The sequence below is a fragment of the Dromaius novaehollandiae genome, chromosome 4 (genome assembly GCF_036370855.1).
Source record: "Dromaius novaehollandiae isolate bDroNov1 chromosome 4, bDroNov1.hap1, whole genome shotgun sequence".
In the NCBI taxonomy this organism is placed as follows: Eukaryota; Metazoa; Chordata; class Aves; order Casuariiformes; family Dromaiidae; genus Dromaius; species Dromaius novaehollandiae.
Genome location: NC_088101.1, coordinates 33,111,041 through 33,135,961, shown reverse-complemented (window position 1 = coordinate 33,135,961; position 24,921 = coordinate 33,111,041). Strand labels below are relative to the sequence as shown.

General features: G+C 36.9%; 1 long non-coding RNA gene across 2 annotated transcripts; it reads left to right on the top strand.

Annotated features, from left to right (window-relative positions):
• Window positions 1-6,535: 6,535 nt before the first annotated feature.
• LOC135328384 (uncharacterized) lies at window positions 6,536-20,046 on the top strand. 2 transcript variants are annotated; one of them, XR_010389214.1, is made up of 4 exons: window positions 6,536-6,812; window positions 15,476-15,496; window positions 19,449-19,485; window positions 19,938-20,046. It is a non-coding gene; the product is annotated as an uncharacterized LOC135328384 (long non-coding RNA). The 2 variants fall into 2 exon arrangements; XR_010389215.1 differs by lacking the exon at window positions 15,476-15,496.
• The last annotated feature ends 4,875 nt before the right edge of the window (window positions 20,047-24,921 follow it).

The following is a 24,921-nucleotide window of genomic DNA, read 5'->3' as shown; positions in this document are numbered from 1 at the left end:
TTCAGATTCTTCCATGGAAATACCACATTCTTGATCCAGTACCTACTAGTGGCATTGGTTCACTTATTCACTTAACAAATAAGTAAAAATAAATAAATAAATAAATAAAAAGGCTAAAAGGAAACTCATCCTTTTTATAAGGTATGAGCACTAAGGTGGGAGATCTTAAATCCTTAAAATTTTTATTAAATAAATCTCATTAGTATTTTTGACTGAGGGAGAAAGGTTTAAAGAGATCAACTGATACAATTGAGGTTGACATAACAAGTCCATAAAAATGGATTGTCATCCATTTCAAGATTGTTTCAAGGTAGTGTAAGGCAAATGGCTTAGCCTTTTCCAAACCCCTCTCACTTTTCCAGTAGTATAAAATTCTACACAACAAGGATAAGCTATCTCTCTACACTCTTAATGTAATCAGTCTGGGTTGCTAATAGCTCACCAGTGAGCTGATATGTCTGCGTCATCAAGCCTTTTGATGGACAGCTTTTTATCAGTGAGTTGCAGAAGCTATATTGTGACAAATTCCTAAATTTTTCTTTTATAGGGGGGAAAAAAAAGTATTTATACAGCCACAGCCTGAGCTATGTGCTAAAAAAATTAAAGAGGTATATTCTTTCATTATTTTCTTAAAACAAATGCCATTTGAACCAATACATGTTTGCCAAACTTTAAATTACTACTATTCATACTGATTGTATTTCATTTACAATTTTCTGTCTCCCAGTGAATTCCCCCTTTCCCTCCCTTAGTATCTCTAGGAATCTGAATCAAAATTTTAAGGACAGTTCTATGCAGTAAAATGCATCTTCTCAGCAATGTATAAAGAATCAATGTATTTATTACATCTCAAATCTGACTGAGAGAAAGAGGGAAGGATTTGGGCATAATGAGAAAAACCTTTCTTCTCAGACTCATTTGTTTTACAAAAAAAACTGTATCAGCCAATGTAAGCTGCAAATGTACATATTTTGCTAGGTTTTCCTTTAAATTTGCTTAGAAAATTATTTTGGAAAAAAAACCAAAAAACAAACAGCTAATGGCATTGCCTACAGCTGGAAGTAATGCCATGAGAGCTCCTCACTTTGCTCTGCTTGTGAACCTTATTCTTTGGCTGAATAAAAAACCACTGCTTTATCAAGCCAGAACTCCCAGTTATGATATTATTTTCTGCTATGAGAACGGACCAGAAATCTTACCCAGGGCAGGTGAAGTTACGAAGATCCTAATCCTGCTAGTTTTCTGGTGGATGAAAAGGTAATTTCATCCATAACAATCTATATCCATCTATGAAATATATTAAAGTATGCTTTTGGAAAACTTGCACATTTTTCTGGCAAGTGGGAAAGAGTAGGGAGAAATAAAGCTAGCGGGCTTCTTACTGATTGTGTGTGTCACATTTTTATCTGAAGGACAACTGGGAAGAGAAAGAAGTTGGAGAAAAACTGAGCCTTGGAGTGAGACTGAGGAGGGGAGAAAAAGGCTAGCAGGTAAGAAATCTGTGCAAATTTGCTGAAGCTCATGAACATGGGACAGATGTGTGGACTAATAGCTCTTTCCTGAACTGATTGTAACTATTAAAAATAATTCAGTTTAGTCTGCATAAATCATAGTTCTGGTTTATCTGTAATTTTTACTTTTAGCTTAGTTATCCATGCTTTTGTTGACTTCCATCAAGTAGCTTGCAGCACATCTGTCACCCTCCTACCTGTTGTCTCTAAGCCTGAGGCTTTTTCACCCCTTCCCTACCTCTGGTTGCGTCAACTGGTGCATCAAAGTGTGGCAGTAACAAGGTCTCTCAAAGCGTGAGGGGGATGACACTTGGGAGGTCTCGTTACTTCTATACCTGCAGCAGCTGGCTGGGAGAGGAGTAGCTAGGTGGGTGGAGGAGGGAAATGGAGCAGCAAAGTGAAAAAAACAAACTAAGAAGTGCTGGAGGCTGTGTGAGCATCACTCTGTGCTCCCAGCAGCCAGCAGCAGAGGTCAGAGCCGGGACCTGGCCGGCAGCGACCTGAACCGCACACCTACCCATTAAGACAGCAATCTTGCACACCGATCTTGCCCCATAAGCACGTATGCCCAGTTATTTGAATAAAGCATTTGTAAGAGGTGGGTATCGCATTGATTTCTATTAACGTGTTTTTCTTGTTTAGCCTCGGAACTCAAAAATAGCGAAGTATGATTACCTGATGAGTGCTAAAAACACTTTGGAATATGCACTATCTTTGTTTTTAGGTATTGCATACTAATCAGTTACTTGCTAATACTTAGAAGGTATTACATTTAAAATATTAATTTGTTATTTACTAGAAATGCAACAGAAGTCAGAGCTATATTGAGTTATTCAGTGAACAGTTTGGTACACTTCTCTGTTTCTTTGTGGGTTTAATTATTTGATCTGACAGCTTAAAACACTTGAACATACCCACTTTCAGATCCTTCATTTTGAAGGTGATAAATAATGGTATTATAAAGATATTTATAATGATTATAAACAGGTAAACCACATATGAAATTTCAAATTTACAGAATGTATACAACCTCTAAGTGACCTCATTAAATTCTGATATGGTAAAAATGTTTTAAAAATTCTTAGCATAGTTTGAAGTTTTATAACAAAGATTAAAACCTATTTTCAAACATCAAATGTTAAATGCAAATATATAAGTTCAGTGCAATAGTGACTTTTTAGGACTAAGTGTTCACCTGCCATAAGACTTCTATTTCATTGAAGTTTGATGAGGCAAGGCAATTTTCTCATTGCTAGTTATCAGATGTGTGTTGAAACAGTTCTGTTAATGTGTTATGAGCTTTTCTGTAACACTAGGTAGTCTGAGTATTTCATTTAAACTAAGTACTATGATGCAAATGTAAGACGAATTTGGACTATCACTTAAATTCCTTGGTCAAAATGGGGTTGCAGAAGTTTCAAAGCAGATCATAAGCAGAAAAACAACAGGTCTTTATTGTTCATTTTTTAATTGATTGGATTATAAAAAGGGGAGAAATTATAAATATTTCCAAGAAAAAGTACTGAAATCAAATTGTGCTGGCAGGTGAGAAACAGCAGCAATTATTAGCTAAATTATTTACTTAAGCCACAAGAGAGCTAGCAGCAGCTTGGTTCCTTTAAGGCAAAAGAAAGAATGGGAAAATACTGTTCCCATCCCCACTTTCCCTGTCCCCCTCTGCAGGAACTACGCTAGTACTACACCAGCAATGAAAATGTCCCACCTAGGAGACTCCCAAACTGAGGTTAAACTTGTAACCTTTGAGGACCACTGGTCTAACAAGTCATGCTTCCTCTTGGGCTCTTCTCTTATGGCCTGGTGACTGTTGCGTGTCCCAACATAGATCTTGGTGCAAGTTCACTTAGTAAGACCTTATCAGAACTGGGAATCGAACCAAAATGTTTTAAATACCTTAACTGTAAGGCTGTTCATCTGCCAGTGTCCCACAGGCCACAAATACATTTTATAAACCTGCATCTGAATAAGCTCTATTGTTGTCCATAGTGACTGTACATGCCTAAGGAAAGGAGAAAATACAGTACGCAGAGGGTGACAGCGCTGAAATTTAGTACCTCTTTATTTGCTCTGACTTGCTCTCTCCTTAACACTAAGTGTTATCCTTAGTATTCAGAATTATATAACCACAGTTATACAGCTTTCTGTAAAATTCAGACTCTTTAACAACATCATCATGATAAAATAAATCTCTGGATTTTACTGAAATTATGGGTTTTTTTTAACCTGCTCTGTTGCTGATATAGATATATCCTATATCAAACCAAGCAAACTGCAGAAACATCTCATGCTGAATGTTACTTTTAATAGCCATTTCCAAAAGGCTTTTTGTGTGTGTCATGTTTAATAATAAAGGTTTTGATCGAGTTTGCTGCAGTTTATTTTCAGAGTGACTTTCAAATGCACTGCCTGTCTGCACACTAAAGTGAAAATGTAAGCAGTACTAGTGACAAGCATATTTTGGTTTTTTTGCAGGTTTCAAATACTTTCTAAGGTCATGTGGGTATTGCTGGCCAAGCATCAGTAGTTTATTCATTGCTTGATTACAAGTGGAATTGTAAATGGAATGAAAGAAGATAGATATGGAGGATTAGCAACGGCTGTTGGCATACAACTGCATGCTTAAAGATGTCTTCATTCATTAACAGATTATTTCAGCCTGCCAAGGTTGGAAATGAAACGCAAGTCACAGCTTGTACATTTATCACTGTAAGGAAAGCATCCTGCCAGTACTGGTTAGGCAAAGTGTACTTGTAGCCATTAGTAGTCCAGTCTGATTATCAGGCTCAATCTGTTTCTAATGGCAACCTTTGCAGTGACAGCATTGTCTCCATCTGTGCTCACAGGAGACATTTTAAATCTTTGCATTTAAAGTTCTGAAATAACCTTACAGACACAATTATTTGGTTTCTTAGGGATTGTTCCAGCTGGTGTATGGCAACCTGGCGTACCTGCAACAAGCAAGCTGGCCTCTACCTTCTGCTTAGCAAGCCAAATAGTAGTTAGTCCATATTGCTTCTAATTACGACAGGTACCGTGATTTGATTTCTTAGGTTTATTCTCTTAAACTATCCACCATTCTCATGTCCAGCAGCGTGGTGAATGACTGCTGCTTTTTCTTTGCAGAGAGAGCTGTTAGGCTCTTGCTAACAAATGTAAAGTGAAAATTGCTTGAGGGAGTTAATGTATATGTGAGGAGAAAAGTGAGATGGGGGTTGGGGGTGTAGGAAGGAGAGAGGGCAGTAGGAAGGAGGAGGAAGGGGAGGAAGGGGCAGGAGACAGTGGTGGGAATTTGCTGGTCCTGACACAAATATGGGGCAATATGCATGAAAAAAGCACTTGCATGTAGCTTGATGTTTTCGCTGAATATTACTTTTGCTGGTATGTTATTCCTCGCATGACAAATTTTAAGCATATTCATGACACACCAAATGTTATTTCAGCTCTGCTAAATCAAACTATTTTGAAACTTTGCTTTTCTTTGTAACACATTCAAATATCTATCCTTTAGTGAAGCAACTAATAATTTTTAAGTCTGAAAAGCTGCATTAGAAAGTGGATGTACCCTGGTATTTTTTTCTTTTTAAATGTTAGTGTCTGATGTAGGAGACCTTCTGTCCTCTGTGGGGACTTTGTAGTTACCTTGGAGGTCACGAATAATGGGTAACAAACAAAGAAATTATTATTGAGAATATAGACATGTTAGCTCCAAAAGGGAAGAAGAAGGTGACAGCTCTTTTCTGACTTTTACCAAAGCAAAATTGGCTACCTTTTAAACTGACGTATTTTAAAACAGCTCTATTTTTCTCCATTATCTACAATAGGCCATGGTAATTTTATGAATTGATTTCTTCCCGTCAAAGCTATATTAAACTATATAAGAAATAGCTATGCTAATTTAAGATGTTACTGACGCCTGGCTGCCTGTACTTCTGCTGTAGTTTATTGATCTTCCAGCGTAACTGGGGGAACAAATATTCAAATATTTGCTAGCATGAAAAAGGAGAATAAGTGATAGTGCCTAGGTACATGCTCAAGTGAATGTATGTTATTGTTGAAGGGCTAAAAAAAGTATATCTGAGTATAGGACAAAGTGTCTTCCATGCTGCCGTGTGAGAAATGTAGCTGACTGAAAGAAAAGGCAAACAAGGAGGAAGACTAGAGCAGAATAGAATAGCGGGGAAGGGGAGATGCTCAGGGTGCAAAGTCAAAAGAATAAAACTGGAACGAAAGAAAGGAAAATAGAGAACCGCTATTGGGAGGAAATAAAACTGACTTCGTATCTCTGACTATAACAAGAGCATAAATGTTATGTTAAATAAAATAATTCTAGAAAAATAGAAAGGAGTGGACACACACATTATATGATCCTGAGGACCTTTCTTGCTCAATCTGTGAGTAATAGCTGAAAAATTGTCTTTTGAAAAAAAACTGAATGATAAGGGCCGGTACCAAATAGTCTTAATCTCAACCTGTTTCAAAGTCTGAACATGCATCCTTACCCAGATTTCATAAATGACTAATAAACTGAAGCAGAGGCAAGAAGCCTTTGATACGGAGGCTTAAAATTTCTGAGAATTCAATTTATTAAAAGAAAAACTACTGAGGCAAAGCTTGAGTATCTGATGCATCCAAATCCTTCCAAGATTTGTCAGTTACTACCATGCACATTTGGTTTTTGTAATAATTATTTAGCCCAAGTCCATTCTCCAAAACCCAAACTGAGCTTTGTTGCCAGGAATTGAGAGAAAAATGGGAGGAAGAAAGTGATTGTCTTTTCCAGGTTTTAGAGAATAGCAAGAGAAATTCACATAAAATAAGGACCACTCTCTGGAGGTGAGGGTAAGATATTAATATCTTTCAAGATATTAAAGGCCAGTGGGATGTTTTGAACAAATAAATATAATTTAATTCTTAATGAATTATGAAAAAAAACCCTTCCCAAATGACTAGAAGCAAAAATTGAGTTACTACAATTTAATTTTAGCTTAATTCTGTTGCCAGCAATCCTTGTATCTGAAAAATGAATTGAAACCATGTTAACTGCCTGGTTAGTGAGCAGTTTTAATAATTAAGCTACAATAAACAGGAAACTAGGTCAAAGAGCTCAGCTACATTACAGTAGGCTAAGACTTAGAATGTCCAAAATTAATGTTATATGGTAAGCAACACCTAAACAGTCACTATGTGTAGTCGGATTTGATTCTTATGGAGATCTGCGAAGACTGAGGGAGTAACAACGGTTAGAGAAGTCAGAAGAGAAAGGGGGAAACTCTGAATCCTGAGGTGTGTACATGCTGCCCAGGTTTGTTGTCTATATGAGTATATGGAGAGCGCATAGAAAGCAAACTGGAAGCAATCTGTGTTTTTAGGGAATGATCCTACTATGTTGACTTAAGTCAGTGGTTGGCCAATGACATGGGGAAGCCATTTTCTAGGTGAGGGTATTAATCTGTAATATTTAACCGCAATGACTTATATATACAAAATAAACTAAACAACTCTAATTTTAAAAGGATTATAGGCAATTTTTTTTTATATTCATAAAGAGTTGGTAACTGATGAATTAATCCCATTTGTTTCAGTTTACATAACTGACATTACTTACAGTTTATCTGTCTCAGAGGTCAAAATAAATTTTACTTTCCTTTCAAACATTTTACCAAATATCTCCTTTGCAACATTTTCCTAAATTGTTAACTTCACATTTAAACAACTACATGTTTGAGACTCTCTTAACACTAACCACATATAGCTTTTATTTTTGGGGATTATCAAGTATTTTGTGTCTCTCCTATCTGTAATCAGAATACCAAAATATCTAATATATGGGTCTACATCCATTTTCATTTCCACAAAATAGGCTGTTATTTCTTCAGGTTTTGTGATTGTTGTCTTGACTGAGATCCAGTTTGGATAATATGTTGAAAATTATTCAAATTGTTTCCATTTGGGAACCGTTTCCTTCTGGTCTTCCTCTTTCCCTCCCACTCTCCCTATTAATTAACATGATTATATGCTACTAAAAAAAAGTATTTCAGTATTGGAGAAATCTTTTTAAGTGGTAATGTGTAAGCTTTTACAGCATGGCAAAATACTTACATGCTTCATCATTATATGACAGCAATGAAAAACCAGAGATATTTTAATCTCATAAGAGTAAATCCTGAGCTTGCTGGTATCAATGATTTTGATAGTGATAGGAGCTCACCCATGCTTTTTTCTCTAGTTTTGTTAGTTGTTTTATACAACAATTAGTTTATAAACAAAAGTGTTTATTACTGCTTTAACACTCATGGTGTTAATGCATTAACACTCACATCATAGTTACTAAATCTCTACAACGTGAGGAATGCATAGGCCTAAACTGCTGTGTTATCAGGCCTTTGGATAAGAGTGAAGGCAGTACACTACTGCAGCTCGTATCTGAGACTGAAGCACACATGGGAACGAGCGAGTACGCGCTCAGTTTGTTGGGGCACGGAGGCTGCCTTCCCTCCAGAGGAAGCGGCAGCTTGGTGTGCCCGAGGGCCCAGCTCGACGGAGAGTAGTCACGGACCAGCGATCGCGATTGCTGACCCCCCTCAGCCTCTACCTGAGAGGCTGCAAGGCCCATGGGGCTCAAAAGTACAAAGAGAGGAAGAGCGCGGAGGTGAGTCCCTGAACTGATGGTAGTAACTGCTTAAAACAAAAGAAATGCCGTTGTCACAGATTGAGAGAAGAAGGGTATAGACATGACTAGACATCAAAATGCGAAGGAAAGGAGAGGAGATGAGACAACTACTCAGCAAGGCTGAGGACCGGTATGTTCCTGGGAAGACCAGAGGCTGATGCCTCCTCCCCTGATTTTGGGGGCTGCCTGGCCAGCAGGGCCTGCGTGGCAGCAGCAGGAGGTAGCCTGGTAATGCTTAGACCCACCCCTGTGTATCTCAGCAATAGGTAATTGTGCATGCCCCCATTTTATGGGATTGTTTGAAAGCAATCATGCTCTCAAGTCTCCATGTTCAGCAAAAGTGGTCACTCAAATAAAAGTAATCCAAGGACTTTGGGGTAACATTTGTGTCTAAGGGATGAAGAAATCTCACCTAAGTTTGTCTGTCTACACGGCAGACATCTATTTACATCTAAGCTTGTCATTCTCAGATCCATTCATAGTCAGCGAAGACATTTTTAGGCTGCAAATCATCCAACTGATTTTAGATGTCCATTTTAAGGTGTGATGAATCTTACCTTAAAGATGCTTTTTTCATTTAATTTACTTACCAAGGGAGTTTAATGGACTAGCTGAAATGCAGTAACATACACTGCAGCTCTCTGGTCAGATGAATGTCATTCTCTGTGCCTCTATTATGTGATGAAATGAAAGCTTAAAAGAAAGCCAATTGAATTTTCTTCAAAAATATATGTATATACATATAAAATATATATTTAAAACTACTAATAAAGATGCTGTCAAAAAGATTAGAAGAATTTTGCCAACTGTTATTACTTATGGAGGCACCAAGGCACCTCGTGCTAGCAGTTCATTTTCATATTCTGCATCATGCTTACAGCTGAAAGTAAATACGAACATCTATGACTCAGTTAAATGATACTTTGAATTCTATAAGTAAAAAACAGTATTTCATATTCACATGATGTTTTTATTTTCCTTTATGTTCCACCAACAGTTGGTTAACGTTTTCCTCCTTATCAAAAAGACCTATAGAAAAAAAAAAAAAAAGGTTCTCAATCAGCATAATAGAAGCCATGATGCGTTTATTGATAGAAGCAGAAATCAAACATCTAATAAGGAAAAAAACCACGCTCACATCTCCGGTATATTAGTATCAACATCACAAGGGTGTTCAGAAAATGACTGTAAAGAGGGTTAAAGCAGCAACATAAACTTGGCTATATTCAAACTAATTCTAAAGCATGAAATAATCGCTGCTGAAAATTACACCATTAAAAAAATTCAATTAAGATCTGTGACTCACTTCAGTTTTGATTTTATCCCTTCTGCTCTAGAAAATTATAAACTGCATATCAAGTGCCCAGTGGGGCTTAGGAAGCAATGAGGAACATCAATTTCAGATATTTCTTTTGGAGTAAGCCAGTACTGACTCTATGAAAAAAGGAGGAATGAAAAACAGGATTAAGATATCTCACTGAATGTGTTGCATACTGGGTGCTATTGCAGCTGACCTATTTTTTTTTTTCCCCAAAGTAGAATGTTTTGATGCTAGTGATATGTTTTATGAGGTTTTGAGAAGGAAATGTTATTGATTATTTTTCAGGAACTCGATGTTATGAGATTTCACATTTATGATATATTTTGAGTAAAATATTTATTTTGAAAACATCAGCAACATGTTTTTAACTTCCTCCTTTTACTGCATTTTCTGGTGTTAGTTCACAGTGGAAAATCCAGAACTGTTGGATTTTGTATCTGACAGCTACACAAACCACTGAACAGTGGGGTCAGTGAAATACGCAGTTATATCTATTCCTATTGAACTAGCAGCTATGATATTTCTGTTGCTTTTATGGCACTGTCTCTCATGATCCACTAAGCTCACGATGCTGCTGAAGAAACCAGGTAAGAATCACAGAAACAGTGATTGGAAGTAGCCCCTGAAGGTCATTTAATCTGACCTGTGCTTGGAGCAGGACTTTCACCACAGGTAGCTCAGGTCTCGCCAAATCTTCCTAGATGGAGACACAACAGCTATTCAGTGCAGCCCAGAAGTGGGTTACCCAATCTTCCTCGTGAAGAGTTTTCTTCCTCATGTCTGGTCTGAACCTCCCAAGCGGCAGCTTTGGTCGTTGTTCCTCGTTTTACTGCCCACCACAGGAGGCAGGTTCCCGTCACCCACCTGGGTGACCACCCTTCCAGACACTGCGGGCTGCTTTAAGGTCACCCCTTGCCGCCTCTGCGTTAGGCCAAACGAGCCCAGTCCCCTCTGCCGGTCCTCGCAGGAGGTGTGCCAGGTTTATGCATGACAGGCCCCTTACATCTTCTCTCCCCTCTGCTTTCTCATGCTTACTCCTCCCTGATTCACCTCGATCCCTTTGTCCCTTTCCCTAAACTTCACCTAGTAAGTTTTGCACATTCCCATAATCTGTTCATAACATCCCTAGTAAGTTTGCTCTTTCACATGAGACCCATGATAATCTTGTTTACTCCTTATGTGGCTGAGCCACTCCAAGGCTTCGAGTGGTTCCTTCAGTGGCCCATCAGCCAGTGACCTGAGTGTTGTGGTCTTCGTTGCTGTCTCCGTCATCTCCTGCTCATCAGGGTTTGTGTGTCTGGGTGTTTAATTTATTACTTTTCCTGTCTTTTTGTCTTTGTCTTACGTGAGTAACTATTAAGCAGATAACCTTACAAAGTGACATACTTATGTTCCATGTATCCCTGCTCATATCAGGGATGGGGCTTGCAAATTAAGTGTATTGAGGGAAAGGGGGGACAAATACTTGTGGCTTGTTACTGGTGCTGGTTGTTACTGATATCGCTTCTTTGTATTGTATTCTAAAAACAGGATTCAGATCTGAACCATAGGAAAGGGAAGGCAATGTATTGTATTTTATCAGCAATTCCTTAATTTTGCTAGTGGGACTGTCAGTCTCTCAATCAAATGAACATTTTCCAAAAGCAAGATATTCTCCCACCTTCTTTAAGAAAAACAAAATATGCCACATGGTTAAGTTTTCTACATTTTATAAACAGATGCTATTACCTGATTGCACCTTTCAATTATATATATTTAAAATCTCAAATATATATTTACATGAGAATGCAGAGGATCATCATTAAGCAATTGTTTGCAGAAATGTGCAAATACAATGTGAAAGAACATGAGCCATTTAAAAACAAGTTATACGCTCTGAGAAAAACTGAAAGACCTGCATACAAGCAAACAAGTATTTATATATTCATATGTATTTATATGAGTATATTTGAGTAAATTTCCTAATTTATTAGAAGTTTGTGATTAATGTAAGTAAATGAATTTCAAATACTATATGATCTTAAATATTACCTTATAGCTTTCTGTTCAAAAGACTGTATCTACAATTTTCTGATTCACTGTTAAGACTTGGTTCTAAATGGGCCCTTTTCTTCCAAGAACCTATACGTCTCAAATTGACTCTCTTATCCAGAGACACTGCCTCTGCAATTAATAATATATGTAATTAATCTTTGAAAGAAAAGAACAACTGGTGGATTCTGAATTTGATAATTTTCTTCTAAAAATCAAATAGATACGTAATTTCTGTTTCTTCACACCACAAAAGACATAAATCTACTGTCACATCTGCAAATTAGACTGATCTCATATAAGTTGTATGTCTGAATGACAACAAAATCTGACCTACTAGTGCCACATAAAAAAGCACTCTGAGCTTGTGAGGGCAAAGCCTGAAAGAGTAAGAGTTTGTACAGGCTTCATAATCGTGGTACTGCCAGCCCCCCACCCGCCCACTCCCCCAAAACTGTAGGAACATAATTTTTCTATACGGATCTTGCATATTTCCACAAAATTAATGTAGATGCAGATCTATATCTGTATGTGCAAGGGGTAGAAGGGAAGCAGAATGGCTATTTTTTATAAAATGATTGGTGAGGTCACTTTGGAGCTAACAATCTGTGTATTAGATGATCTAACCAAAGCAAGTTATTTAGGATCCATTATAGTCAGTAGGAGAGCAATTTCACCTTGTCCACTTTAGAAGATAGAAAAATGTGGTCACAGCAGCAGTGAAGTAAAGGATGAGGATACAATCCTAATACAAGGGTGAAGCAACCAGCCACAGGAAGAATGCACAGAAAATGGCTGCATTATGAATTATGATAATGGTATTATATTGATTTTATAACATCCTGCTAGAGAATCTTAGAAAGATTTTGAGGAGAAGGGTGCTATATATGTTCCCCCTCCAACATCTATTTTATCGTTAGCTTTAACAGGTAATATCATGTTAAGCAGTAAACATCTGTGTGTATTTCTGAGGATATTGGAAATATAAAACGTGCTGCTAAATTAATGTAGATGTAATGAAATCACTGAAGAAACTCTCTCTTGTGTTACATCAGGACTTCAGTGGTGCCAGTTGGTTTATATAGGCAAAACTAGGCATAATTTAGCCTGACTACTTCAGTTTATCAGTATTAATGTATAAAGAGTACTGTTTGTTGTGGGGATTAGTTGTTGTCTCATTTCACCTTTCATACTGAATAATAAATGGTTATGAATGTTGCCTTCAATTTAATTTGTCACATAAACTCTATATAATTTAGGTATTAAGATAAGATAATATGTGACAATATTTATGTAACAGTATCCTCCCAGTCACTCATCTACTTCTAAATGCTAAGGGGCAATTAGATGATTTTTGCCTCCGAGATCTAGTAATCATTTGTTGACAGATATTAAATGATTCATCTAAAGACATTCAACTATTTTCTCTCATGAAAGAAGTATTATCTTTGTTTTTCTCCTTTTTTTTTTTTTTAATGAATGCAGTGGTTAATTAAAGCTTAAGAAGTTTACAGCATCCAACATTTGAATTGCACTACACTTTACTCAAAACTATGAGCGCTTCACTTATAACGCACTTTTTAAATGAACTGCAAGCGCTACCAGGAATGTAAAATTTCCCTCCATTAGGACAAGATTTTGCTATCCAGCTGCTTTGTGCTGCAGCCACCACTGCAGTCTGACCCTCCAAGAAGCATATTCATCAGAGCAAAGACTGTCCAAGTCACTTACCATGGTAATCATCTTCTGTTGGTAACATCTAGTGCTGCATAGTGTGGCATCTCCAGGAAGGCTCATTAAGTACGCATCTTTCCCTGTGGCCAGCAGCACAGCATTCCTACAAAAGGAACAGGCATTATAGCTGAAGGAAAAACAGTGGTGGCCTGTGTCATCCATTTCAGTGTTAATGTCCTTAATAAATCAAGTGAGTAATAGAAACCCTTGGGCTACTCTGACTAAAAGTAAATATGGCAGAGAAGGTTCAGAGGACGACAAGGGCCATCTCTGCACCTCTGGTATTTGCTTTGTGTCGTTTACACTAGCTATGAGACCAAGGATGTGCAACTGGTCGTCTTGATGTCAGTGATGATTATATTCCACTTTCCTTGTCATGGCAGATCTTTGAGGATTTAGCTTAAGATAACTTTGCTGCTGAGGAACTTTGATATTCACTTACTTTTTGACTCATAATTTTACTCAGCTTGTAGTACATACTGCTTACCGCTCACAGAATCAACTGAGTACCTTGTGGTAACTCAACTTCAGAAAATTTGCATTTCAGGTTGTTTTCAGGTAAGTGTTTGCCATGTACTTGTATGACGATCTAAAAATGCCTGCTACGTCTGTAAAATTGGTATCTAACTCAGGTTAACAGTTTTCTTCATATATTGCAAATGCTGTGCTACTTTTCATCGTGTAAAGGAATGCTGTAAGAATACCTTTTCCTTGCTGCTCTTTTTTCTTTATTTTCTATCTTATTTCCTCAACAAAGCTTCCTTCAAGACAAGAAAGTGGTAATGCATATGATATTTAGATATATTAAGACTAAAACAAGAAAATGTATTAAGACTCTTGCCACTCTTTGCAAGAGGATCTACTCCATCTGTCTCAAATATCATCAGATGATCCTGATCACAGCTCATGAATTTCATGAACGGTTACAAATGCCTTGCCTGCCAAGTCTACCTATTGGCTTGCTTGTCTGCAAAACTTAACTGAAGCTGATGAGTTCCTATTTCATCTAAATAAAAGGATAAAAAGAGTCAGTTTAACAAAACCTCAACTGATCGCAGTTCTGTGAATTCCATCTATCATAATCCTAGGCAGAGTTTTGACCTTAAAGTACTACATGTAATCAGGTTGCAGACTGAGATGGAAATCTGGAAAGAGTGTGCATAAATACATTACTGTAGTTGCTTTCAAGTCTGCTTTTACTACAAGCTCATAGGCTAATTAAGGTATTGTAGTTATATATGCATAGGTTTATATTTTACACACAGACAAATTCAGTAACACTTAGTTTTGCTCCTAACCCAGCAAAGAGAGATTTTGTTAGGAGGATACCACAGTCTGCAATTTTTTTCTCTTTCTGATAGAGAATAAAATAGCAGCATTGCGAAATTGCCAACAAAATAAGCCAGTCTGTCCAGTGTCACATGCTGACGGGCTGAGTTAGGAGCTGCTATTAACTTCAGTAACACAAAATATGGTCTGACAGTGAGCCAGCCACATAACCTACTCCATTTCTTGCTAGACTTCCTACCAGCTTCCCACTTCTACTTTTGACATATGCTATCTTTCCGTTGACAATCATGAAGTAACTTCTTGCTTTTTAGTGAAAGATCTATGAGCTGTTGAAGATTTGTAACTGTTTAGATATGTCATCTGATTAAATATACCTAACAAGTAGTGTATGATTGCTAATTACTCATAGAAAGCATAAGGTGGCATTTAAGAAGTTAGGGCAGAGACATTTCCTTTTCAAACCGTTGCATTTTTGACAGTCTTTCCTCCTGATCATATGAAGAGAAGAAATTAAAATATGTTACCAAGCTATTACAGCAACATAAGAGAGAATTATTTAGTGGTAGTAAACTATGCTGTTCTGATTGTTTCAAGGTTTTTTTTTTTTTTTTTCTTTTTCAAAGTACTACTGCTTCAACAGAAGAACCAGGCAACAGTACAGTACTATTTAAAAGACCTGAAGTTAGAGAAACTTAATCTTACAGAAAGTTTTTTGTTATTATTGATATCAATTTTTTTTACCAGCTGGATATTTTTCAATCAGTTCATATACATACATAGATAACTGTATGAATAACATATATACACATACATATGACTATTATCCTACTTTAAATCACATTTCTAATATATTTTATTATTGCTTCTATTTACTGTATGCTGCTGTTTTCTTCCTTCCAGAAGTTATTCAATACACCAAAGGTACGGTATAAAGTTATAATCTCATGTAATTTTACATTTCACTATGTTTATATACATGCGTGTGTGTTTGTGTATGTGTGTATGTATATATATGTATATAAATATATATATTAAAAAAATTACTATTATTTAGGCATTTTTCACTTCTTAACATACATACCAGGATCTGCCCTTCAGTGTTGTTCTGGCTTACTGGTGTATACTGACGTAATGTTAACTGCAGGGAAACTTTCCTGGTTTAAAATACTGAAAGAGAGAAATAGGCCCTTCCCTCCAAATATAAACATATCGCATTTTGTTTTCAATTTGCACTGACACCCACCGAGAAACCGGAGGTGATTCTAAGTCATCACCACTTTTTTTGCACACGTTTTTACTGGTGCTTTTAACTGTCTCAGTTTTGCCACAGCTATTTGAGATGCCTCCCACATTCACTGCAGAAGGCATACTGTTAACTAACTTCTTGTTTAAATGAAGGGCTATGCTGACAATTAAATGCAGGTGCGTGCATGCTTCAGTGCCATACCTTATTATAATCAACGTGAGTAGAAGCAGAGTGCTGAAATTATGGGTTTTAGTCTGCATCTGCATGGCATTATTATGCTTATCAAGGTGAAAATGTCGATGCTGAAGAATGTAATTGTGTACCTTAAGCTGCAGTGGTAGTTAAACCGAGCGCCTGCCTCCACTATTAATGCATCAGAGTGCTACTCTTAAGAGGCATTATAACGTTTTAGGTAGGCAGAGCTTTCAATTCATGAATTTATTTCCTTTCTTTCCTTTTTAAGCCTTTCCAAGATATGTTTTTTCTGTTCTCGTATTAATTCAATATAGATTTTCTGATGCATTTTTTCCTTTTTAACAAAGTCAGGGACCACAGAGAATAGTGTACATTTGTATATAGCTCCACTGCCCTCCAGGAGGTCAAGTGTGAAAAGAGTTCAGAGACACATTGATAGTCCATGTGTGAGCTGAAACAACTCAAGCTAGTTATCAGTAATTTGGATCTGTGGCTGTAGTCTGGATTCTTATTATATCAAATCAAATAATAAAATAATTCAGTGCATTATCTGTTAGTACATTATCATTTTTGTCTGAACGTTGTCTCATACAAATTATGCATGTTTTATTTGTTAATATTAATGTTCAGTCATCTTGAACATTTTGATCTGTTTTTAATTTATATTGCAAAACAAATGCAATTTTCTTAATACAGTATATTACTTTGTTATGTTTCATACACATGCATTGCTTGTTATCTTGGAAGTTATCTGTAATGGATGGATTACATCATTTCTCTTTCCAAAAAAGAAGGACATGTTCTGTCCTCTAGAGTCATGGGGATCCTCTTGAGACTGTGCATAACCTGTAGCAATGGGTACAACACATGTGCCAAAATCCAGCCTCAAGCCTTTGTATGAGTTAGTATTTCTCAAGTGATAATACTATAAGTCCTTTTTTCTTTATTTTAATTGTAATTTGCCTTTACAATAGGTTTTGCAACAAGACAGAGTAGCTGTCATAAGTCAATATAACAGACAATATCCTTTAATCATTTGCAAAACATTGCCTCCTGACTTCACCAGATGATCTCGGTTTTGTACTATGAAAAAAATTAAGGAGGGTGAATTAACATCTCCCTATAAATCATTATTTCTTTCAGACAGCCCTCTGTTTTGCCTATGAATGATCCTCAAGACATACAAGTCAATACTGTTAGCCAAAAAAAGGCTTACTAACAGTAACAGTCTCATGGATCTATTATGGGAGTTACAGAAATAAATGATAGTGCATCGACTTACATATTAAATGAATCATTACTTTAAAAAAGATTTACTTAGTTCTAAAATACTATTTTGCCACTCTAAATCTGATTTTTCCACTACGAGAAATGTAAAGGCCACTATGACTAAGGATTAGACATTTGATGAAAATTTGCTTTTCTACTCCTTTATGTAAAAGGAAAATTAGCTGGATACTATTTGTCTTGAAGAAGCCTTAGTATTTATGAATTATTTGGTTATTTCCTTCTAAATAAAACTAACGAAAGCTACAAAGACAGAACATCTCACTTGCTTTAATTTAAACATTTTGTAACATAATCAGAAGAGCAGACCACTTGTACTTTTGAGGAGTTTTGAACCAACTGTAATGGGAAGGATAACTACAGCTACACACTAAGCATAGACAGAGCTCACGAAAATGTATGCTTCTGGATTTACTCCTTTAAAATTTGTGGAAGTGGAGAAGTTACTTGTACCACTCAATTAAGAAAGGTCCTTTTGTCTTTGAAGTACTGGACCGTGGCCTGCTTGTCATTTGCCAAGAGCCAAACTTCTGCAGGGATTCATCCACACACAAATAGAGAATTGCAAAACAATTAATGCCTTGTCTGGCTCTGTATATCTCATGGCTATCTCTGACTATGGTGCTGGGTCATAGTGATTAATTAAAGGTTTCTCTCTGTATGGGAAAGATGTCGAAATCCATTGATGGTTAAAGGCTAAGTGCTGGGTCTTTCATAGAGGACTACTGGGGTCTAGACTCATACAAATTACAGCTGATGGCATGTTCATTCTGCACGGAGAAGACGACTTATAAGGCTAAGCAAGAGGGTGAGATTTATATTAAATGCAATACCATTACAACCCGTAAAAATGTATTAACTTCCATTTAAGAGAAAAGGTATATTATTGGCCTTAGGAGGCTTGGAACTGTAATGGATCTGTTCAAGAATTGCAGTTGTCTTAAATATAAAAGTTGCAGATGTTGAGTTTGTTTCTAATCTTGCTTGCATTGATATAAATCTAAAATAGCTCTGTGAAATTGATGAAGTAAAACTAACAGGAATCAGTATTTTAAAATGAGGCAGTCAGCCGCTTCTTATGTGTTAGTGTCAGCATTGCATATCTCCATTGACTTTATTAGACATATACATCAGGATCAGATTCATAACTCATTCTGAAATCAAGCTTCATGTTACAATGACAGATAAGTCCTTTCCATTATATACATTGAAATATATGTCACATGCCATTATCAATTCTACAGTTGTAAAATAGTCTGATGAATTTCTTACTTTCTCCTTCATATTCCCCACATAGGGTTAGAGTTTTCTAAGCCAATATCCCTATTCAGACAAATCTTTTAACTGATCTTTAAGAACATTAAGCTCTTTGGGACTCTCACTGTGTGCTTTTACAATGCACACCCTTCCTTCTTTGCTCCTTTGCTGTTCTAATAAATCTCTATTTTTCACATAGTCCCACAGCACAGAGATAAAGACACACACACAAAACAGTGCTGGGAGAGATCTCCCATTGATGGGGCGAGGTAGAGCTTAAAAGGTGCCGCTGGCTGGCTGTAAGGAAGCCCTTCTCCACCAAGGCAGAACATTTTCAAAGATGCTGCCAATGCCCTCCCTCTAGCCATCACGAGCATATGTAAAATGTTCCTGAGTGGAATATGTCCCTGCTGGTGTGATGCAGAGTGAAGCAGTTCAATGTCACGTTGCAGGAGTGAACGTTTGGGCTGTACATGCCTGTGAGTCATCTGGGCAGGAAGAGAGAGAGGGGAATAGGCTGTGACATGACATTGCTTTGAAGCGCCTATCAAGTGCAAATAAGCCTCATACTAAATAAGTTGCTGCTAGGAGCTGTCAATTTTTATTTGTAGTCTTCAACTTGCAACCAAAAATCTGTTTTCGTTCAGTTCTTGCAGAGTTCACAAAAGCATCAAAATGACGGTTTAGTTCTGATTCAAGAAAAATAATGGTTTGCATGATTTTCAGTTCAGGTTTATGTTTTTAAACTATTGAGCTTATCTCTGCCACAGGATCAGACATCATAAATTTGTATCCAAACTTTATATTTTACTATATGTTGAGTCCTTTTTGAGCAGCAAGTGATATTCTTTTAACCCCTCTCTGCCCTTTTTGTTTCTCTTTCCGTAGTAAACTGCTGACCAGCCTTGCTGATTGCCTTGTGAAGGTGAGAGGATCAAATACATACACTGTATTAACAAAAAGAAAGAATGTCCTTAGAGAAAAAAAAATGTTGCAGAACATGAATTCAGTTGTACTGTTGGAAAGAATTGTCAGTCACTGTGAAAAACAGTTCAGAGGCCTCCTGCCGAGGGGAGCGAGTGGGGTTTCTGGGGTGGACGTAGAGGCTCTTTTGTGAGCGTTTTGCTCACCCTTGTCAGTCATGAGCTGGGCTGAGGGAGATGCAAGGGGAAGGAAGAGTGCTCTTTCCAAGCACTTTAAGTACAGCTATTTGTTTGCTGTGCCTGCCTGTCTCGCAAGTGGAGAGTAGAAGTCTTTCTCCAGTGTGTTGCACTCCACAGAATTGATCCCCTTTTGCTCCTGTAACAGGGCTCTCTCTCCACCGCTAGATTGTTTCATCATTTTTTCCCCGTGTTTTGATTGTACCATTTTTTCCAGACAGGGCTACTCTCTAGAGAATGAAACACACCACAAAGAAGCATTAGACCACTGCAATATCACTGGAGGACATTTGGGAATTTGGGCCACTTGAGTGGTGGGAGAGGAGGTAGGAGAGTTTGTTTACAAGAAATCTGGCATCAGCAGTGATTCCCAGAGAATCACATAATGACTGTGTGATTATACCATACACAGGACTTGAGTCATGGCTACTCTCCACAGTCAGCATCGTACTACACGGGCTGGTGGGACTGGCGCGCCACCTCAGTATTCTTAGAAAGCCGGAGATGAAGGCTGACTTGCATTGCAACAGCCTTTCATGTGCTGGTATGTGCCACGTGCCCATTCTGAAGTGTGAGAACTGTCCATGGAGAGATACCCTTAGGTATCTTTAGAAAGCGATATGCAAAACATTCTGCCCGATTACTCTCACTCTTGGAAGAACCTCATTGCCCCCATCTCTGGTATGTTCAACAGCAACTCCACAAAGCTCATGCTGAACATCATAGTAAACGGTGAAACCACACTTTAGAACACAGATTTAGATAACAGATAACTAAGACCAAAATTTTGCCTCAGAATTTTGTTTAAAAAGTCATATCATTATGTATGAATGCTACTGATATATATGTATATATGTATGCATTTTTTACACAACTATATATAGAGAAAAATATTCCAACTATTTTTCTGTCTATAGCTAATCCTTCACTGGTATTTGTGATTTTGGTACCTCTGGTACACCAGTGATTTTGGTATCACTCGTATTTGTGATTTTGGCTTATGTTACAGAAAAAATTTACTTGCTGTTAGCCTCAAAATATACCTGAGTCAGAACTCAGATGTAGAACTGGACAGAAAAACAAAGCAAACAGAGAATCAAAGAAATAAAAAGAGATGTAATCAGAATAAGTTTTCTTGAGAGAAAGAACAAGAAAGAGGGGTCAGTAATCTTGAATTATTCATGTAAGTTCAGAAAAAAAACAGGTTCATTTAGCATGGTATGTAAGTGTTCTGTTTATTCTGATAAAGCAGCTGCTTTATATATATAAAATGACATATTTAGAAAGCTTAAGAAGAAAACTCTCTAGCCTCACAAACATTTATCTTGAACGTGAGGAGGGAAAAAAAACACAACCTCATTAGAAGTTCATGTTCTTGCCTCTCTGCCTGCATCAATACCACTTCAGTAAGAACTTTCTCATTTTCATCAGGAGTTAATATACATACATATTAAAAATATATATACACACACACTCATGCATACACACATATTGAACTTTCATTTTTCCAGTCTGAATAACACAGCAATTTCTTTTAGTATGAATGAAACTGTGACCCATTGCTTGACTTGAGCTTAATTTAGAACAAAAATTCTCTGACGTCTTGAAAGGAGTGTAGCTTCTCAGTTGCTGTCTTGACCCAGCTGACAGGTAAAGCAGGTACAGCTTTGTTCCTCCAAGGTTATCCTTTCCAGTGGTAAGTTTTCTGTTTGGTATGCAGGCTTGAAAAAACATCCTTTGAAGATATGAAGTTGCCTTGCTGCTGCTAGATCTTAGGCTGCCTTTAAACTGCAATGGAGGTAAAAGAGTTCTAATCACCAAAGAATTCTTTTAAAGCATTGATATTTTCAGTTGTTAGATCACCTTGTAAAAGCAACACTGGAGAATTTAAAAATATTATCCGGACGTGTACAAAACTTCAGCTGTGTTTGCAGGCCTCAATGCGACAATAACAAGCATCAAAAAATACTGGACTTGGTCGTGTTCTGGTGTCAGTCACCATAAAAACTTGGTGCTAATTTACTTCAGCTTACAACCTAATCCATTACTGACAGACCAAAGCAAAGTAAGAAAACAAAACATTTTATTATCCATAAGAATTTTATTATAATAGAATAATCCATCCAGAAATATTCAGAGATAGCAAATATTTGCAAGTGTGCATAATATGCTTGCCATTATAACTGGCAAAATTGATCTTGCTGAGTATTCATTTCACAGATCAGAATTATCCCTTCTCACAAGCAAGTCTCATACACACACTCTTTTCTTTTCAAATTTGTACAGAAGAGGAACTAATAGAAAACATGATTTTGATGCAGGTTAATTCAAAATTCATTAGAAAAGAAGGTGAGGTTTTAGCTGAAAAAACTCTTTAATTTTCAATCCTCTTTTCTAGGACACATTTTAAATGTCACATAGCCTTAATAAATATGATAATAAAATTACATTGTTAGCATCTTAGCAGACATTCTAGTTTTTTGCAAGCCTCTTAGAAATCCAAAAATTTCTTTAGCATATTTGGTATCTGATCCAAGAGGAATTTTAAAATCATTTCACAAGAGATTAATCTAGCACTTCCTGTAAATGCACAGAAAATTCATGTTTGCCTTGCCTTATGCTGCCATTTGCACTCCTATACAGTAAATATTTAAAACTAAGGTGGCATCACAACACTTTAGGTTCTTTTCCTATGGATGCAAGTGACTCTACAATGCACACAGCCAAAAAAGACAGATGTTTTAGTATGGTCCAATGTTGTATGCACTTGCACGCTAAATGTCTACTGCACTAACTGTGCGGCAATGGCAGAGAAGTATGAGTAATAATAAAATAGAGACTGTAGGTTTATTTCATTTACCAAAGGCTGTTTCAGGTGTGCTCCCAGCTACTCAAGGTTGTTGTATTACGAGACATCAGCTGGATAAACCAAGATTATGCTCTATGGAACAGTAATGTAAAATCTTAGGTGTCAACAATTACTTTAATTTAAACAATACCATCATTGACAATTAAGTATATCTGAATCCTGTTCACTTGGAAAATTATTCTGCCTTAATTTGGCTGACATCCCCGGAGACTTTGTATCAGAGCAGCAGGACTTGCATGTGTAGTGCAACAAAAAGCATTCTAGTTAGACTATCATCACCGAAGGAAGCTAAAACACACGAACAGTTCTAGTAAAAAGATAGAATTATTCCATTTCCAAAGACAGGAGACTGTGGAATACATAATCTGTTTTACTGGTACAGTGGGAAGTTGCTCAGTAACTTCAAAAGTCAAATAAGGCCATCTATTCCAGACGATTTACAATGAAGTAATACTTAGTGAATTCCACATGAAGACAAGCCCTTATTCAATTTTTAAGTGAAAGCTTTACAAATATTTTTAAAATATTAGTATGGAGAAATGATACTTTTCATGTTTTGGGGAATTTATTGTATCAGCTTGATATCAAAAACAGTGTTTATGTTCTATATGAAACTTCAAAGGGGTGCTAAGGAGATGCTTTCTTATCTTTAGTAGTAGCTTCAACTAATCCATTTAAGCGCACAGTGAAACAACGCAGGAATGCTTGCTATGTCAATTACGACAGACAGATGTTTTAGGAAATGCTGTCTCTCAGCTGAGTTGCTGTGGCTGATTGTGAGAGGATGATTTATGCCTTCATATCCGTGTGGCAGGAAGATGCATGCTAAGTTGCATGACTAGGATCCTGCTCCAGGTGCTCACTTCTAGCACTTTATGAATACTGCTGGCTGTATTAAGCACTCTTTAAGATAATTTATATGGGGATGCAAACTATACCTTTGTAATAGTGCACTTTTATGTCTTCCCAGAATATCCTCATTTCTAATGCTGAGGTTTTATGAACCTGATCTAATGGTGGACTTCTGCTTAGAGGAGAGCATTGCCCTCTCCCCTACCCTCAGGTCTATGTGCCTATCTCTGCACTCTGCCAGCACGAGTAGGCATGTACCTTCACCTTGAGCTGGATCAGGAAAGTGTTCAGACTGAAACTAGTATTTTTTTCTTCCTCACACATACAAATCAGCCCTGTGATCCATCTCACCACTGCTAGTCGTGCAGTAGCACAAAAGGTACAGAGGAGGATGAAGGAGCAAGTGGCTGGAGTAGAAAGAGTGGTTGGGAGTGCGCTGCTGTACGTCCACCTGCCTTTTGGTGATTGTCAACTGTAGCCTAGGACAGGAGGTAAATCTCATCTCTCTGCTATCTCTAAACTTATCTGTTTTTCAATGGCAAAAGAAAAAAAAAAGTAGTACAAAAAGCTTAGAATTTCATTTCAAAGTATAATCAGCTAAACAATTCACAACTGTTGTGTTTTTCTGTACTCACCACTAAATAATTATCACTTTAAAAAGCCAGTTCCTTAATGTGAGCTCCTGACAGCAAATAGGGACTAACTAACATATGGAGTTGTCATCAGGCTTAGGGACTGCATTGGTGTATCATATAACAGGAACTTAGGGAATCATGAAGGGGGGGCGGCAAAGAAACCTACACATAAAATAGAGAAAAAGCATAACTTACAACATCAGAAGAAAGACAGCTATATGAGTGAGATTTACCAGGGAAGGATTGCTTTGCGGGTATAAATAATTTATATGTTAAAACAAAGACAGAAACTAACATTGAGGAAAGAAGAAAAAATAAAAAGAGAAATGTGATAATATCAAGAGAAAAAATGAAGAGAATAAAGGGAGGGAAGAAAGTGAACTGGCAAAGTGAGAAGCTGAAGAAAGGGAGACAGACTGAAAAAAGTGGGTTGCAACTCTGTCTTTATTTGTAGTATCATATAATGGAAAGAAAATGGAAAGAAAAACAAACTTTAAAAGCCTGAACTAAAAGCTACATCCATAAATTTACTTTTTATGTGAGATGCAAACAATCGCTTAAGCTTTATTTTTTAGTAAATGTTGCCATATGAAGTCATATTCCTTTGTAATTTTGTTGGCTTCTCTTAATTATTTTAGATTTCTATGATAGTATTTAAAAATTTATCGTGTGTCTAAAAGCAACTAAAATAGTAACTAGCAAGTCCTTAAATATCCTTACATTTTACAGTACAAATAACATTGAGGCTTTACAGAAGGCAGATAAATTTCACTGACCTATTGCTGAAATCTGAATAAACATACAATTATGGGCTTTAAAATGAGTTTTTATTTATTGTGAGACAT